The sequence below is a fragment of the Barbatula barbatula genome (assembly GCF_947034865.1).
Source record: "Barbatula barbatula genome assembly, chromosome: 9".
Taxonomy (NCBI): domain Eukaryota; kingdom Metazoa; phylum Chordata; class Actinopteri; order Cypriniformes; family Nemacheilidae; genus Barbatula; species Barbatula barbatula.
Window position 1 is genome coordinate 4,768,246 of NC_136772.1, and position 6,346 is coordinate 4,774,591.

Here is a 6,346-nt window from a genome sequence, read left to right on the forward strand (position 1 = left end):
CGTTTGCTGTTTAATTGCAAACCGAAATTACAGAAATATGAAAAATTGCGTTGCAGAAGACAACCTATAGAGGCCACTGCATTACTGTATTTGACAGCGAGGTGAGTGTGGCCATGCATTATTAATTTTAGATCCGAATTACAACTTGAGTAGAAATTATCCAAATGGATTTTGAATGCAGATCTGCATAATACAAGCTCTCCAATTTAGTTTGGACTTTTAATACTGGTCACACTCTCTCATTTCATTAATGGTCAGGTCGAAGCAATTAATGCTGCGGTGTTGTTGTTCACATGGTAAAAGAGTATTTTTTTCTAAAAGTTTTAACTTTAAAATGCGTAGCAGTTGTCTTCCAATACGTACATATAATTTACAGTATGTATTTTCTAGGCACTACAAATGCGGTCTCCCGAGTCTGTTCCCTCACCTGATTTTCTTCATGAATGGAACATTCAATTTAATTTCCATGGCTCATAAAAATGGATCCAAACCAAACAAACAATAACATAGGAGAATTAGCTATTGACATAACCATAGTAATTGACGAAACAGTACATTTGCATTATGTAACATCTTGAAACGCACATGAAGCATGAAGGATTTGTCGATCAGAACAGGGTCTTCGGTTTCTGTAGGGTTCACTGCTGAATGAGATTCCTTAAAAAATCTTCCAAATCACTGATGGCAACCCATCTTAAGGCACATGCTGTTCACATAGCTGTGAAAATCAATATAAAGGTATCTAAAGGCCAGGACACATGCACTGAAATTTCAGCTGTAGGTCATCTGCCCCTGAAGATACATTAGACCTGTTTCAGATGGGTTTGTGTGGGCAAAGCTAAACATGAGAAACTACCTCTTAGAGTCTTCTTCCCAGTGTGACTCTAATCGAATAAGCATAGCTCAGAGGGAGATAGAGTCTGGAGTGTCTTTTGCTTAACCTTCACTCTGTCTTCCTCTTTTAAACCTCTCTATAGAAAGTTGGATACACTGACATGCTGATAAATAAAGGGAAATACTTCAAATCTAAACGTGAAATGTGCAGTTTGTGTTCTATGGCATGCCATTGAAGGCTTTTCCGGGCTCGAAGCGTATGCCTCTTCCATCACACACTTGTGCTTTGGTCACAGATGCTGAAACAAACGCGCTGGGCCACTAAGGGCATCCGTCACATCATTTAAGAATCAACAGTGTCTGACTGTGAGTGATGTCATCACTGCCTGGTAATTGCGGCATGTTTTCTCAGTTTCCTGTTCGGAGGGTGTCATCCTCTGTAAACGATCCCAACTTAATTGGCCGCAGTCCCTCCTGTGTCGTGAAGGGTTCACAGACAGGGTCAAATCCGGGTCATAACTCTCATCACGGAAATCATAACACAAGCGTGTGAACTTATTTTTAGCAGTCTGGTAGGAGTCGCTGTGACATCGCATGATTTTAATACAACTGGAGTGTGAGGTTCTTCCAAGCTTCAATGGTTAAAAAAGGAACCAGGTTTCACTATTATGCAGGCAGTGTAAACACTAAACAGGCTCATAGTTTATTAAAGAGTACATTCATGCAGACTAGAAATGCAATTCACCTAGAGCATGTCTTCTGTGAAATAAAACCATGCAATTTCTATGATAAATTGATAATATATAGATTTAATGAAAGCAAGGGGCCGTGAACACAGAACGCATATTTGCATGTTAAAAACACAGCGCTAAGTAAGGCTATGTTCAAATTCGACTGCTAGCATCTGTTTTACGTTACATTCCTATGGCGTAAACCACTTTTTTAAGTGCTCTGCAGCTTTTCTGCCGCTCAGAGCGTCTTTTGAAGTTGAAAAAAGTTCAAGTTTTCTGACAATATGGCCCACGTCAATTGCCTTTTTCACAGCTTACCAATGACAAGCGAGTTGCAAGACCTGCCGTTTCCATAACAACATGTGGGGAAGTTGATAAGTCAAGCAGGAGCAAGCTCGAAAAATAAAACGGCAGATGAAACAAAGTTTAAATTCATTCATAGGGATGTTACGATTCACAGTGAGCTGGTTGAAAACCAACAGGTGACAATTCAAGTCTATTCAAGACAATTCAATATGTGCCGCATTTGAGACATAATAAAAGGGCAGTTTTCTAATTTGTCTTAACTCATTTGGTAAAAATCGAACAATATCGTGAATCGCATCGCAACGTGAGCTGGAGTGAATCGTTACACGCCTATTCATTCAACGTCACCCACCACTCATGCGCGAGACACCGGTCTTCAAACACGTCCGTGTAGCGCATGTTTATATAGAAAAATAATGAAAAAGTACCGCAACAGAATGGTAAAACACCTTCTGTGGTACTGTGCACCATAACATGAATAAATTATACACATTACTTTTATCCTTTATTAATTTACAGTTTCTTGTTTTTATTGAGGCTGCTGTTGTTGCTGTATTTTCCACTTTATGTTGCTTCTCTTGTGGATATTATACAGAGATATTTTTGTTGTTTCCATTATTGTAGTTGCGTTTTTAATGTTGTCAGACTGAGAACGTTAATGACCTGCATACTGCACTCACAATGAACGCATTATCTTTCAGCATCACACTGCTTGTACATTTACGTTTAGAACCCAAAGAAAAAGGGATAGTTACACGTTTCACAATAATATACAGATGTGTTTGTTATAGTGTACGACAATACTTTTGCTGAGGAAAAAGTTTGGATCAGATTTGAGCAGAACTGTGAGAGTCCACCTCGTTGACTTCCAGTAATCAAACATGCGGTGTGTTGTCGGAGAGTCAGTAAAGCTATTAACTCTGCAGGGAGTGGAATCGCTGGGGTTGTTACGCCCACCCGTTGGGAAAGATGTGCATCAACTCCCTCTAATTCTTGGACGACTTTATAAATGACACTTATATGACTGAAAATTGGCCAGTGGGATGCCAGATTTTACTTTGGGTTAAGGGAGGTCACACTATGAACAGGAACAGGAGGACATTAATCATTAAATGTCATTTTGCCTGCCTCTTAGTGGTTCTTTACCATTGCACAGATCTGACACTACGGCTATTGCAAACTGCAAGTTGGTATCCATTAGCTCTGCTACTGTCGTTCGCTGATCCATTAGCTCCGCTTCATACCCTAAATTTTAAGAATTACTGTATTCACAGTGCTACAGACACTAAAACATGTCATCCATTAAGGTGTTTTTTAAATTCAACTTTTATGTGTATATCTGAGGCAAAGGAGAATTCAGACCGTTGTCTTGTTTGTTGTGCTTAGAGCGCTAAACAGAGCCTATTTGCGTCTGATCAAATCGCTGCTGAAAGCATCAGGGAACATCCACAGAAACCATTCAGATTCAATTAGCTAATGGAGGAGTAGCATATTTCCTAAAGCCTTTTTTGCCTTGGCAATGCTTTTCACAGCGAGGTCTTCCACATCGTAATAATGGTTTAGCCATTAGGGCTCCATTAATAGACTGCTCACAACTTTACAACATTATATTTGGTTAAGGCACTTCATAGTTTCATAATATAAACGGCAGAGTAAGACATGCCGAAGGCCCTTACAAAAATAGCTGCAATGTCTTTTCTTGCCTACAGTAGATGTGACTATTGTCTCGCATGTCTGATGTGAGGTGGTAGCTCCACCTCTTGAATAGAAAATGAATTGAAGAATAGCAGAATGATCCTCATTGTGGAGTAAAAATATGACCTCTTGAAATTCACAGTTCCCTGTCTGTCTTCCGTGGCAAATCCAATTCTGTAACAGAGGTGTGAGTCCCTGGAGATGAAGGAAAGCCATTCATTACACATTTCATTATTCACTAGTTTTATGCTTCATTCTAAATTCACCTTCTGCTGAGAACTTACTGTAGACTTTAATAGATTAATAGAAAATATACAACATTTGCTATGCCATTCGATATTCACTTGACTTTATATTAGTTTTTACGTTTGCATTGTTTAAAAGCACAAAACTGTAGAGATCAGAAGACAAACTAGATTTAGAAAAATTATATGAAACAGAAATTTGTACATCATTAATGCCACCAAAATATGTTATATTGTTAGTCACTTACAAACAAATGCAAATACAATTCATAAAATATCTCTCTTAGGTACTTTTCTAAATGACTTTTCAATCAGCAAACCTCACACTTTCAAATTCGTTTTCTTAAAAAATATGCTCCACAATGCCAAAGAAGAAACAATTTTTACTGAATGGTTCCAAGAACCTTTAACAAAGGAAAAATTAAACATTATTAGAGAAAAGGGGTCTTTAGATCATAAAACATCTTACAAGGTCCTTCTTATAAGAACCTAAATGGTTCTATGGCATCACTACCTTATAGCACCTTTTTAAAGGAGCAATGTGGAGATTTTAACAACATCTAGCCGTGAGGTTGCGAATTGCAACCAACTGCTCATTTCCCCCTCCACTCCCTTTCGAAGAAATACGTCGGCAAGGATAAAGATGTCATTTTTGCTTCTTTGCCAAAGGGATAACGTATTTAAGAAAAGCGCTCTGTAGAGCAGTTTGTCTGTTTAGAAACGACATGATGAATTCTATTTAAGGGGATCCTGCGTTTTTTGTCGATAGAAATAGCTCATTCTAAGGAAATAGAAACAACGCTTCATTATGTAAGGTCTTTATACACCTCTGAAGACATAGTTATGTATATACAGTATTGCATAGCATTTCTCTCAATAGATCCTCCAAAAAAAACGACACGCTGGACCTTTAAGCATGTTCATGAAATATAATTGTTTTGCTGTTCCCCAAAAAGTCCATTGCTTTATATTGTCTTGGTTTTCTCACCCTCTTGTCATTCCAAACCCACATTTGTGTGTATGTGTCTCTGTTTTGTGAGTGAGTTAGCATGTCAGAGAGAGATTGCCCTCAATCAGTTAGATTCACACAGCCAGCACTGAAGGTCATTCGTCATGGGTTTAATGCATTCAATATAATCAGGCCCAATTACAGCTCTCCTGCTGGATACGCACACAAAGCTGTCTAGACCCTCCCTTGACAACAGACCCCCTGCTGTCGGCACATTGCCTAGCTAAAAAAAGCATCACTTTGCTGACAGAAACCACATGGTGCTTTACTAAACGACACCATGGCCCTGTGTCAAAGGTCTTGTAATTCAACATCTCAACTTTAATTATCCAGCTTGTTTAACATCAATATTTTACTAAGTGATTTTGATGACGAGTGACCAAAGGTTTTAATTACAGAGTAATCCTTCCGGTGTAATACTATGCTCAGATATTGTGTTCGATTAATATGCTCATGCTGAGTAACTTGGGTGATGGTCTGTTAGGTTTGCCATCTTACATTTATGCATCTGGCAGACACTTTAGCCAAATAAATGTTAATTTTCTATATCCAGCATTGAAAAGGAAATGTGCATTCTTATGTTTTTTACACAAGAACAGATAACTTTGTTCTCCTAGGTTTTACACGATCATTTTCAGTTTCACTCTGTAGCCTTTGAAATTACAATGGTAAAAATATGTGATATGGATTCTATAGTGATAGATAATAGTTATGATTCTAAATGAAGTTTTTTTTTCAAATATCATGTTTTTCTCTTCATTCCAATTTATATTTATCAAACTGCAGTTTTTTTGTCTAAGCCATAATAACTAAAAAAATACAGCTAGCTTACTCAATAAAACACAATCAAAACATGATAACATATAAAAAAAAAAGTTTGGGATCAAACATACATACTCAATAAAGTCAGTCTTACTAAATGATTGCGCCAGCCCTTATTTTCCTTAGTACTTATGATTTTATGGTCTGGGTTTAAAAGATCATTACACACAATGTAACTCACACTGGGACATAAAGTCTGGATTCTCAAACGTCTAATGGGAACAAATAAATCAAACAATTTCTGGCTTTGTCGAATCCGACTTGCAGGGGGTCAATCAGACAGTCAGTCCATCCCTCTTCTCTCCAATAATGTACTATCACGCTGCCTGCCCGCCGCAGTCGTAATGGGGCAAGCATACAGAACGGTAATTTATAGAGTCATGCTTGAAGCCGGAGATGTGATTTTCGTACTGAAACGGCAGAGTGCATTCAAAGCGATGTTTTGCATGCTGAGGCGGACCAGAAGACCTCATTAAAACCTGTCAGAGACAGATCAGATGAGGCAAGGTTACTGTGGATACGGTGACGCAGTCTGCCTAAAAAGGCCTTGTGATTACTGAGTGAAATATAGCCGCGCACCCTGTCTATTCTTATTCCACAAAGGGACAAAATGAAAATCTGGAAAGAAAAAAAAGGAGCTGAATCTGTGATGAAGATTTATTCTCTCAGTCATGGTTGTACTGGAGATGATGAGATGTTGCGAT